The sequence below is a fragment of the Hirundo rustica genome, chromosome 14 (assembly GCF_015227805.2).
Source record: "Hirundo rustica isolate bHirRus1 chromosome 14, bHirRus1.pri.v3, whole genome shotgun sequence".
In the NCBI taxonomy this organism is placed as follows: Eukaryota; Metazoa; Chordata; class Aves; order Passeriformes; family Hirundinidae; genus Hirundo; species Hirundo rustica.
Genome location: NC_053463.1, coordinates 14,666,103 through 14,679,206, shown reverse-complemented (window position 1 = coordinate 14,679,206; position 13,104 = coordinate 14,666,103). Strand labels below are relative to the sequence as shown.

At 40.1% G+C, this 13,104-nt stretch overlaps 1 protein-coding gene across 1 annotated transcript in view; it reads left to right on the top strand.

The window, feature by feature from the left end:
- SLIT3 (slit guidance ligand 3) overlaps nt 1-13,104 on the top strand; it is a 519,844-nt gene that overhangs the window by 10,705 nt on the left and 496,035 nt on the right. The window lies entirely within an intron of this gene.

The window sequence follows — 13,104 nt, the reverse complement described above, 5'->3', positions numbered from 1 at the left end:
AAAAGTTTTGCTTGTAACTAATTAATCTTCCTGAATGCTGTACAACTCATCATTTGTTGTTTGGATATACATAATTAATCTTAGCAACTGGAGCATGACTTTGCAACAAGACTCATACTGAGATCCTGATTTTATTGTGATGGGAGCAAACAAACTGAAGTTTAATCTTGAATCAGTTACTTTATTCACACTTTAAATAAAGTTATTTACTGATCAAATTCCATTTACTTTGCTCTATAAGGCTTGATTTTAATTTTTTTTGTGTATAATAAGTCCATTTTGACTATCAGTATGTAGGCCCTAAGATTCTGATAAAGACAGGTAAGTGTACCCATAAACTTAGGGATAAAAGTTCTCCTGCGTTTGGAAAAGCTTTTGTTGCAGAATGCTGCCTTTACGACAAATCCCATTAAAGTTTCCTCAGGGAAGCAGGAGACTCCTGTAACTAAGATTTACAAGAGTAGAGGATGTACAGCTGCCACTAAAGCAGCACATGAAGAGCAGACATTCTCAAAATCCTGAACTGGCAACCTGAATTTTCTGAATGTCAAGGTTAATAGCAGTAGAAGTTACTCAACTGAGTGAGTGTCTGTTAGTGTACATGGATGGTGCCTTTGGGCTCCTGACAGCATTTAACCTTTTCTTTGTCCTTTCTAAACCATAGCAGGGCTTAGATGTGGTTTTTTGACTCTGCCAGTATTGATGCCTGAGAAGGTTGTGGTAACTCCTCTTGCCACTTGCCAAATATCTTGGAAAACAAACACAGCTTTTAAGCAGTTCTGCTAGAGCTGTTGCTTACAATTTATAGCTTTTTGAGCTAAGGATTCAACCTGTTTTGACTATATTTGCTCACCAACTTGGCCACCAAAACTGTTAGAAGTGAAATGCAAATACTTCACAAATTGACATTGCTCACATCTAATCAATCACTTGTAATGATTGTTACATGGATACAGCATCAAGTAGTTATTAAATATTGCACATTTAATCAGATGCTCATAGAACCTCGTGCAGTGTTTGCAATTTCTGTAATGGATGGGAATGCCACATTTCTTTTCCAATCCCTTATATAGATGAATTTTGCAGTGAAATAGGCAACTTTGCAAATTGGAGTTTTTTAGTGGAGCAATATCTGTGATAAAGTAGGAGAGGGAGATTTCTAGTTAAGTTAGAAACACATCAAGCAGCCTGCCATTTGTGGTATTGACCCATAATCTTTCCTAGGCTTTGTTACAACTTTGTAACCTCTGTGTCTGGGAATATTCTCAAAAGGAAATATGATGATTCCTTTTCCTTTAATGGCTCTCCAGTGGGCTGTGAACTCTGGAGCTTGTGCTGGTGATTAAATGGTCCTCATTACCTATACACTGATTTTTACTATGGAAAGTCATGTCATTGTCTGTACAAAAACTTGGCTGTTTGGCTACAGGGAGATGCTTTGGTACATCCTGGGTGCAGAGTCCTTGGGTTCCAGGGCCTGATCCCCACAGCACCTGCTCCTGAGTACAGAGTCATTGGCAGCAAGTTAGGGCTCTGAATGATCGAGGTCAAACAATGAAATACCCCATGAATTCACCTAAACAAAGCACCTGGACTTGGGCTGGAAACCAAGGATTTAGAATTTGGATAAAGGAAGTGGATTTTATTGTTGGCTGTTTGTGAGTTTTTACTGTTTGGAATTAAGAGTTAGTTTAGCTTTATGTTGTCAACTGGTCCCTTCTGAAGGATACATTTATATTTCTGTTTTGGACAGCTGTACTAGTGACTTCACTGCTGCAGCATGTGTTTATGGGAATTATCAGGCTTGAAACCTCTTATGAGGGTTTTGTGCCTTGGGTCACTGTCTGGCTTTTCAGGACATGTGCTGGGCTCTCTGGGGTGATGCTGCTTGAAGCTGCAAAACTGGCTCTTGGATTTGGATACTGGTGATTTGGAATGTTCTGTTTTTATGGGTTAAACAAGCAAAGTAAGAGGAAGTCTTGAACTTGTGTTAAATTTGTCTGTACGTACTGAAGTTGCTCAGCGTTTCGTCTAGCCGGATCCAAAGAAGGGCCCTCACAAAAGCCAAATTGTGCCAGTAGGCACTGCACTGAGTGCTGCTCCAGCTGTGCTTAAATATCCTTGCTCAAAGCTGGTGCACATTGCCATCCAATTTGAGTGATTCTTTTGTGGTCCCCAAGAGGCAAGAGGAGAGCTAAACGTGTACAGAGCAGTCTGATTTTTCTTTCAGGAGTTGGTAAATGCTTGTCAAAAGAACTTGATGGCTGAAATCCCAAGGAGAAAATCAGCCTCTTTTAGGAGGATCCCAGGGATAAACGGTGGAAGGAAGGGATGTGAATATCCAGTGGGGAGAAAGGATAAGAATGAAAGAGTAAAGGACGGGCTCACAGCATAGGTAATTCACATGTGCTGCCTCGTGCATGGGGCAGGGGCTGGGGCTCAAGCAGTTGTCTGCACAGAACAAAAAGGAATCTGAGAACTATAAACAGAGGAATATTTTACATGCTTGGTTTTGTGCTGATATTTTCCTTTCTGTTGATATGCTGTTTTATTAAATCAATAAACTAATCAATTGCCATTAAGAAAATTAGTTCACTCAGAATCCTGTATCTTCTGTCAGCTTTCCCACACTTGAAGATGGGGGTTTCACTGAGGCTTGACAGCTGCAAATACTTGAAGTCTAGACCCTGTTGCTGTCAAATTTAGTCTGAAGTTTTGTTTGGAGATAATACTCTTGTAATGATAATGGTATTAGAAAATGCTATTAGAATGTTAATAAACCCTAAGTCTTGCTTTACTTTGGAAGTTTGGCTGTTACTGATAGAAGAGTAAATGTCTTTCTATAGTTAAATTTGGTTAATTGGCCTCTCCTCCAAGTCAGGGTGAGAGGTTTGCCATGATATCTGTGGCAGACCTTAGCTAGTGTGTCTCAGTCTCTTTTTGTTACTGGAATAAAATTTCAAGTGTTGATTTCTTCTTTATTGGTGGATTAAGATTTCTGAGTTCAAAGAAAATCTTTGATCCTTTGTAGCTGCTGATGTAAAACTCTTCCAGAATTGTTCCACTGACTCTGCTTTCTGTAGTGGTGCTGCTTCAGGACCAGCCTAATTTCCTGGACTAGGGCAAACATAAATCAGATCATTGCCCAGGCTGTCCCTGGTAGTGCTACACAAGCCAAATGGGCACAATGATGCCATAAATTTTTATTCTGCAAAGTTGCTCCTGTACCACTTAGATTCACCAGTTCATGTGAGTCTGCATTCTAGAATCATTCAGCACTTTTTCTCAGGATACAGAAATCCGGAGTTTTACCCAAGAGGATTGGCTCTCACCACAGTTCTTGGCAGTTCACCACATTATTTCCAGTATAATTTTGAGTCTGATGCAGATCTGGTATTGATCTCAAAGGGTAGAAATCTTTTCACATAGGATCTTTCAAATATTTGAGTCCTTAATGGGGTGAATTCTTTTCAAGCAGTCCAAACTCCAAGAGCTGGAAAGTGAATCACAGACAAAGTGCAATTTCTAAGACAGAGACAGATAAAGATATGGATGTGTGCCTGAATGAAAATTCTGCTGAGAGCTTATCTTCTTCCTTCACCTCTATGAAATTGTGCCAGTAACTTGAACAAAGAAAGCTTTTCTTCCAGCAGTGAAGTCATGGTAAAAATCCTCCAGCAAAAATCACCTCTTCCAGGTTCTGAAAGCAATGCTCAGTAGTTTGCTAAGTTACTGAAAAGCTGGCATAGCAAAATGAAGGCACAAGACCTGATGGAGCAGTTTGAACCAAGTCAAAATGTTCAGCTGCATCTGTAGCTGGCTCACCAAGAAGCATTGTGGTCAGGGAAGAAGGGCTTGGAGCAGGCAAATGGGAAGAAACATAACACCCATGTTACCCCTGTTCCTCTGGGATTTGTGTGGGATAGCAAAGCAGTGTCTGTTTTAAAGGAATTCTTGATATGCATTCATATCGTTGAAGTGATTAGCGGTGGTGCACCACCAAATATCGCTGTGCTTGATCCTCATTCTGTGCTTCTGTGCTAAATTTCACAACTGGCTCCTTTCACTGAGGTGTGAAATCCGAGGAAAATACCATTTACTATGTAACTGGTAACTCAGGTATTGTGCTGTTCTCATATTTAAAAAGATTTATTTGCCAGCTCCCCAAATCAAAAAGTTAGAGCACCTGTAACTGTTGCCAGACGTGTTTAAATATCTTTTCAAGTTCTGCTTTTCTGTTTTTCAGAGTGTGTCCTTGCTTTCTGGTCATTTTTTAGTGTCATCAACTCCCATGGGACTGAAACAATTGTGTAGCAAGCAAAAGCCTGTCTGGAGACAACAGGACTGCATCCAAAGCTTTGTTTTAAGACAAGGCCCAATAGATAGCATTACTTCTGAAGCTTTATCTTGCTTAATCAAAATCCAGGCAAGATGAAAATGTTTTTTCCATGCCAGATACCCTGACTGGCAGATGTCTCCTGATATTTTAGGGGGCTGAGTGGGTTTTGTCTCTTTTTTTTTTCTGTTTTTGTTTTCTTCACAGAACTCTTTAATCATAGCAAGTGTGACTGAGGTCTCAAACACATAATACAGAAGTGTTCCAATGCTTATGAATTTTTAAGATCTTATCCATCCTATGAGAATGTAATTAGGTCTGCCAACTCCTGAATTTTCCTTCCTTCAGTTTTCTTTAATGTTAGTGGGGGGTCTGAAGCCATTTGCCTTTGTGTGTCTGTGGAATGATCTTTTCATCAGAGCTGGCAGGTACTGGCTGTGCTTCATGAGACTGAAGCCTTGACCATGCAAAAAATTAATGTCATGGGCAGGGCAGTGACAGAAAAAAGGTTTTAAGGAGTAGTATAGAGCCTGGAGAGCTAGATTAGACATAGGAAGGTGGAGAAAAATGAGGATTAAAAAAAAATCATATAGGAGGATAGCATAAATTGTATTAATATCGCAACAAGTTCTTTACTTTAGAGCTGTACTAAAAATTTATCATGAGTTCTTCAATTTCTGCTCCAAACTGGCTATATAACACAGTGTCAAAAACACTGCATGTACCACAGTGCAATAATTAAAAAAAAGTAAAAGAAAAACAAACCCAAAACCCACCGAAACAAAACATGAAAACCAGAGGTTTTAATCATGTTTGTTCACAGCAGGATTTCTGGTGTGTATTCCATGTTTCAGGAGTGGATTTGTGCACATGGAGCAAGTACTTAAAAACAGATAACTGGGTGAGAATATAATTGTGTGCTATAGCTGCTTTAAGTCTGGAAGGTTTTGCTGTCATCAGCTTTACAGATAGATTGTTTAGCAAAATTTCAACAACAACATAACCCCTTGAAGAGTTTTTCCCAGCTCCCCTGTTCCAAGTTGGGGATAACCAGCAGTTCTTTTGCAATTATTGGACCCTGTGAAGGGACTGTAAACAACATTTCACCTGTTCAATATCTGTACAGTGAGTTTAAAATCTTGGTCATATCTAACCTACCAGCCTTCCCAACGTGAGGTACTTCTATCACTGACTCCTCTGACTTTACATGATTATTTCTTTGCTTTAAGGTTTCACTGATGTGACGCTTGCTTGGTTTTGTTGTTTGTCAGTTCATTAGAGTCCAGTACCAAGTCCCTGAAACAACTTTGACGCTGGTCAAGTTTCACCCAAGAGGTTCTAATGGAAATGTGAAGGGAGAAACAGAGCTCCCATCACAACTAACTCGTCTGAAAGTGATAATTCATAAACTGATTGCTCACCAAAAGGAAAACAAGCCCTTCAGTTGTATTTCAGCAACCTAAAAAAGCCAGCTTTGCTGGAAATGTCATGCCCTTGCTGTCCTGCTCCCCTTCCTTTGTGCTACCATGGGGAGTTTGCCTCTGTGGAATGAAAGATGTGCTGCTTGTCTTGGGCACACTGAGGTCTAAGGCTGTGCTGTGATCTCTTCTCAAAGGATAGACTGGTGAAATAAGAATTTGTGTTTTTAAGTGTCAGTAATGTACAAGGTGCTTGTGCTGCTCAGCGCACACACGAACTCCCTAGTTCACAGTGCCCAGTGAGTGCCTTTGGAATTACTGGAGATGGAGGCAAGGAACTTTGAGGACACTTTCTGCCTGCTTGAATGTATGATAATCTTGAGTCCCATGATGAATCAGTGCTGTCACAGCTTGACATGGCATTGCTAAGGAAGAAATACATCTTTCAAATTAATCTAGGTGACAGAGTTTGTCATCTTTACAGAACTGACTGACTACGAACAGAATTTTGAACAAATCATGGATCTTAGATCAGGATCTACAAGAAAATGTGTTTGACAGTTACCCTTTATCAAAGCTGGTTTTGCCAAGTGTTGTCTTAACGGGATAGCAGAGATTACTTAATGGCCTATATTAGGTCTCAATTATGTGTGAATTACTCTGCTTATTTTCTTTATTCTAGCCAACGTCTGTAAATCTGTATGTGGAAAATTACATGTTTAACTAGCTCTGAGGAAGGTTTTGACCTGGAACATTATCTAATATACCTTCAACTGCTATAAACTTTACTTCCATTTCATAGGCAAATTTGAGACTGTTAATAGCTAATTATCTTAGTTCTACTCTTCTATTTACTTTTATTTTTACCCAGCTGCCACCTAACTGCCTCACTCCCCCACCAAAAAGCGAAAGTGTTCTGAATTTAACTTCTTGTTGATTGTTTCTAGGAAAGGAAGATTGATCTCAAATTGCTTATAAACATGATTTCATCAAGGGCTGACTTGTGTAATGACAAAACAAGACTTAGGGCGTAGTTTCAACTGCACTGCTAAGAGGGCTTTAATTCAGAGAAACGTTTTCCTTTAATCTTTCTTGCCTCAGCATGTGTCCTGTTCTTCCTCCCATCATTTTTTTTCAATCCTGGTATAGACTTATATGCAATATCCTAAGTTGTTAATGTGTTGAAGTTCTGATGAAAGGAAATAGTACATAAAACAATTTGTTTTGGCAAGAGTGTGTGCCAAAAGTAAGCCCTCCCTTGGAGTGTGTCAGTAGAGAAATAAACACAGGAGGGAGGAAAAATGCTGGAGAAACAAACATAAATAGAGTTTGGATATAGAAACACTATAAGTTTACTAATAGTATCTATTAAACAAACATTAAGTCTGTAAAGTTAAACAAAATGAAGTTCCCCAGATACATGAAAGCCCTTACTAGTAAGCCTTAAAATAAAACAGAAGATATAAAATTGAAGTGATGAGGTGATTGTTTCTCTTCCCAGTTTGCGTTCTTGAAAAGCTTTAATACATGAGTTGCTCATACGTTGGGGAAAATTCAAGGGTCTCATTTGGGCTGTGGTTATAATTTTCCTGTCTTGCCCAGCTGTGAGACAGCATTTTGCTTTGTGGAATACTTGGAGGACAGAGGTTTTGGTTTGTTACTTTATATCACAATTTGCTTGCAAAATCAGGCTTTGTGGCCTCCAGAGACTTACGTGTATCTTGTAGGAGTGTTGTGTCACATGAAATAATTTCTAGAGAAGAGAAGGTCCGGGGTCAGGTGGGGCTCTGCAGGACAATGAAGGTCCCTGGAGAAGTGGTGGAGGAGGAGGTGAGCACTGAGCAGATCCCTCCCCATGGACAGCAGGCCAGGCTGAACAGGCTTGTCTGCTTTATGCTTCACATCTTTCTAGTGCAGGGAGAATTCTCTTCAGAGCTCTGCAGCCCTGTTCTGGCACAGTCTGTAGCAGAAAGTGGTGACACTTCACCATCACTCACCTCATGAGCTTTGGGGTGTCAGGGCAGGTGAACTCCGAAGTCTGTGCTTTGAGCTGTAAATAAATGGACATCCCAAATTTGAAGGGCTTACTAATGCACTCCCATTAATATAAACAATGTGAAAACCACAGAAATAACCCCTAGCTTGAGTGCTACAGATATAAGAGTTATCCTAAGAACATTGCAAATCAAAGGAGAGAGAAACTATTTCACCATGCTGGTCTCTTTTCTCCACAGAAAGTTGTAATGCTGTCGCTTGGTGCCACAGAGATGTTCTAACCTTAGTTTGCCAAATAATTATCCTGGAACTTACCCCATGGTGTTCTATAGGATGTGGAGTTCAAGCGACAACAACTTTTCCAGTTTTGAACACCAAGTGATTGTAAAAAGAACTGAATCTTAGGGTGCTAACTGCGAACACGAAGACCAAAAAATCCCAGAAGCCTGGCTCTTCTCTGTACATTCCTTGTGCGGCAATGTAATGGGACTGATGTGGATTTAGCTTGCTGAAATTAAAGAAACCCTATGCAAAAGGGTTCACTTAAAGTTCTCAAAGGCTTTGAACAGTTCTTTAGCTTGTATTCCAACAAGTGTGGCTACAGCACGTCAGCCTCTTTGGAGGCTGGTAAATAGCGTGTGACTGCTCCGTGCCCATCAGCCATGAGACCCTTGCAGTTCATTTTTTACTACTGTAAGGGTCTGGTAGGGTTTTTTTCACCTCATTGGTTTGAGGGTTTTGCAGAATTGATAATTTCCATTGGGGCCAGCAGTGTTGAGGGACGGGAGGAGAGTTTTGCCTTTTATTCTACATATTTGTAATTTAGATAGTATTTAAGCCACCACTCATTCATGCTCTTGAGAGGACTGTCTAAGATGTTCTCGCCTGTTTTACTTCTTGGGGAGCTACAGGTTTAGGACAAACAGGTTGTTTGGCTAATTTAGGTGCATGGCTCCTTGGGTTAATTCTCTTCGAGAGCTACAACTTACCTGGGAAAAACTTGTGAAATTGTCTTACTTTCCATAGTGTCTCTACAACATGCTGGGAATTACAGCACCAGGAATTTTCATCTTTGCAAAATGTCCTGTATATGCACCAAAACCCCCCCACTTAAATGAGCTGGTTTTTCCTGCATGAGAGGGAAACTCTGATCCTGCCTGGTTCTATGATCGTCTGTAAAGTCACTGTCGGAGTGACTCTCCTAAAGTAAACTGAACTCAAATGCTCACAACTCAACAATTAGGACGCCTAACTGCAAGAGTAGAGCCCTGAAGGAATGTGAGGGAGGGAGCCTTGCCTTCTGGGAGGTATTGTACCCACAGAAGGGTTGTGAGATCAACAGGAAGAACCAGGAAAGGGCCTCAAGGATGGATCAAGCAGCCTGTAGATGTACCTTGAGCAAAGCTTTCCAGTGTGACATTCCATCCCCACCCTCCCACCACTTCTCACAGCCAAAAATAAAAGTAAAAGAGCTTTCTGGTTTATGAGAAGCGATTTGGAGCTATAAACAAAGATTGCCCTTTTTGATTTCTGCTGTGTTGAGGGAAATACAATAGTGTGATGTAACTATAAAGGGAAGGGTGGCATCAGATGCCAGATTCCATTATCTTCCTAGCTGGAACAATACGTAGGCACTGCAGGCTTTGGCTCACTGAGTTGAAAGTGAGATGACTCATGTAAAACTTAGCCTTAGGAGTCTTGTTCATTCTGATAATCAGTAACTTAATTAATGCAAATCTCTGGAAACTAATGAAAAGCAAACAGAAGTGTATTTGATTTACCACTCCTGTAACTGACTCTCCTTGAGTAGGAGCACGATTAGTCAGCTCCACTGCAAGATGCAACAGGCTGGGTTGTGCTTTCAGGGACAGCAATCACTTGGAGTAATTATGAGACTCTGTTAACAAATAGCAGTCCAAAGACTAATCCACTGATGATAATGAGAGAAATTGATAATCCACCTGTTTTCTTTTGCTTTAATCTGTGTATGACTCATGGCTGGAGTGGGCTTTTATGGCAGTTGATTTAAAAACGGTCAACAACTGACTGGGCACATTTACCTGCTGTGGTTGAATGGATATTCCCAGAACTGAATTCTTCCACGTGCTGGCTTTTGACATACTCATTTCCTGGGAATTAACAGTTTTAGATGAAACTAATAGTAGTGGTAGAGGTCAATATCATATTTTGATAGGGAAGAATCAATTTGAATTGCTGCTGTCACCAAATTAAGTGTAACTTAGAGGTTTTCCTTAATTTAGTTTTATTTTAAAGCTGCTCTATTGCAACTTCTTGATGCTGAGCTCTATTCCTCCATCCATAAAGTTTGTACTTAACTATAGAAAGAGAGCTATGAGGTTTCTACTTTAGGTTTGATAGGCATCTTTAAAACAAGAATAATTGCTTAGAAGACATGTTTTTTTCAAAAGTATTAAGCGTAAGAAAGCCTAGACAGATGATATCACAGACAGAGTAGCTGCATAATTGAAATCACCACACTGGCTCTGGTAGCTGTTTTTTACATGAGAATTGGTTGTTGACTGATCTTAGCATGAGATTGTTTTTTCTTAAATCCCCACCTTTTTAGCCTCTATTAAGCGTTGAAGATAGATCAAATACATAGCAAGTCTGTACATACCTCAAAGTGTTAAAATGTGCTTTGAGGAGTTTGTCCTACCTAACCCTGACAAAAAAAAAAGGTAAAAATCCTTTTAGTGGCAGAAACGAGGTAAGCATTACATGATGTGTGAGAAAGGAGCAGCGAAAATTACTCTCACAGGAAAAATAAACTGTCATCTCTACTAATGCTCTTTGCTGCTGCTTCTGTCACTTTGCACTGATATAAAAAGACGAGATAGACATGATGGGCTTAAAACACTTCGGTGTCTGCAGTCTTTGTGGCTGCTGTTCTGCAGCTGAGGGAAGTACACACCATAGTAGGAAAATATTTGCACCTCTCAAATGAATAGTATAATTACAGAATATCCTGAGTTGGAAGGGACCCACTGGGAGCATCAAAGTCCAACTCCCGCCCAGGACAGCCCCAAGAATCCCATCATGTGCCTGTACACTTCCCTTCCATTAGTCCTTCTTTAGCCATTTGGATAGCAAGCTTGCCAGCTCTGATGCAGCCACAGAACTGCACAAATGACATGGATTTTTCAAGTATTATTCACAGTTGTTTCTTATGAGGTCCTAGTCCCTGCAAAATATACAACAGCTATCACTTCAGTTAGTTTTGCAGATAGCAAAATGTCACCTTTTGTGTGGATCCATCAACCGCAGCACTGCCAGAATACTAATGTTGAGAATTCATTTGCTGAAGTGTTAGGAACCAGCCCCTGGCTCCAGTGCCCTTCATTTTTATTACCTATCTTGTTTGGATGCACAATAAGCTCAGGCTTGGCCCCTCTTATCAAATTATTGCACGAGATATCGACTGAGCAAAATGTTCTCCTTTTCTCTTCTGTGCTATTACCAAGATAAATTTTGTATGTATTGAACCTCTGTGCAAGTACTGATAGACTTTTTTTTTCCCTGCAAACATCAGTTACCCTGGGATAGATGCTGCAGATAACAGCATGAGCTGATGAAAACCAGTGGTGCAAAAAAAAAAAAAATCAGTAATGCAGAAATGGTATATTCTCTAGGAAGAGTTTGTTTATTTTTCAGTTATTATCAATGCTTATCACTTTCCACAGGAAATTGATTTACTTTTAGATAAATAGAATGACAGCAGTGGTTATTCTCTTTGTCTTTGATAGATTGGTTGCAGAGGCTGCGTGTAGCTTTCAAGGAGTTGGAATGGCAATATGTTGCATTGTCAAGCGTATTTTGAGTGGCTTTTTTCTGAGTCCCAGCCTTTGGGGGAGGAGGATGCATCCTTTCAGCTGTAAAGTCAAAGGGAATAAAAACACACATAAACACTTAAGGTGTGACCCTCAGGATGGGTTGTGACACAGGGTCTCCCTTTAATCCCCTTAAGTCACTTATCCAAGGGCTTTCCAGTTTCTAAGAACTGCAAGTATGGGAATAAACTGCTGAAATCCTCCTTGGGATGGTCATTTACTGATCAGGAATGTTGCAGGAGAGGAAGGTTTTAATGTCACAGTAAAACTCTAACAAGAATCAAGGTGGAGCTTTTAAGTGCTGGAATTTCAGCATGGGCTGAGGAAGCTTGGAGAGGTCAGGTCAAATGGACAGGAAAAAAACCAAAAAACATAGCTGCTTGTAACTCCGTGGGACTTCCAGATTTTAATGCCCTCCTCTTCTTCCCCTCCCTCGGTAAGGTGTCCATAAATAATTCATAGCAAGCCTTGGGGACATGATATTTCATACTACTGGGTAACTATGGTTTTTGCAGTTAATTCAGAGCTAAATAGATAATTTACTTGTAATAATTTAACACTGAAAAGTTGACATGAAGCACAAAACCAAAAATTCTGACTTATTCTCAGAAGACAGAAATTCCTTCAGTGATTCTTGGAATGACCATGATGAAATAAATTCCAACTCAAAAAATAGACATGGATCCATTTGGCCCCAGTTCTGTGAATTCTGAGCACTTTATCAGCTTTTCCTGCTGTTTACAGTCACTGATTATTGCAGCTGATGTTGAGAACTTGATTCATTTGCTCAGCAAAATCAAAGCATTCACAAGACCTACCCCATGCACTCTGTGGCTCCTGAATGTCCTGGTGTCCCCAGGTGTGCCATTGATTGAGGTGCAGAGCTGTGCAGTGCAGATGAACCTTTTTTGTCTGCACATGAACAACAACGTGCAGAATGACAGTGCAGGGCATTTCTGATGTCTGCAGATAAAATGGAGCTTTATTGACTGCTTCCATTGCATCCACATAACATCCCATCATTTTGGGAGGGGCAGGAGGCACAGCTGGGCTCTTTCAGAACTTCCCTGGTCAGGTTGTCCCTGCCCTGATCCCTCTCCCAGCCTGGACACCAGCTCCATCTTCCCCCTCTGCTTTTACACAACACTGAACAGAGGAACTTTGTTTAGCTTTTGCAATGTCTTCATGTCTTAAAAACCCCATAGATTTTATTTCTGTGAAAAATGGTGTTGATCCAGAAGCTTTCAAGGTTCATTTGGTGTGATTTGGAGCTTAAAAATGCTATCACAGGATGTTCTCCTCTGCAACTAACAGTATAATTTATGAACTGTTATTAAAATTAGTTTTCATATTGAAAGGAACAAGAAACTGAAACCCCACAGCTTCAGAGTTCAATCAATTGGGTAAAATATAAAAGATAATTTTATATATTGTCTATGAATTTTTTTCTGAAATTTTGTCACTCAGACCAAAGCATACACAGGTCAGTTTGAAGAAAGCATTTAGG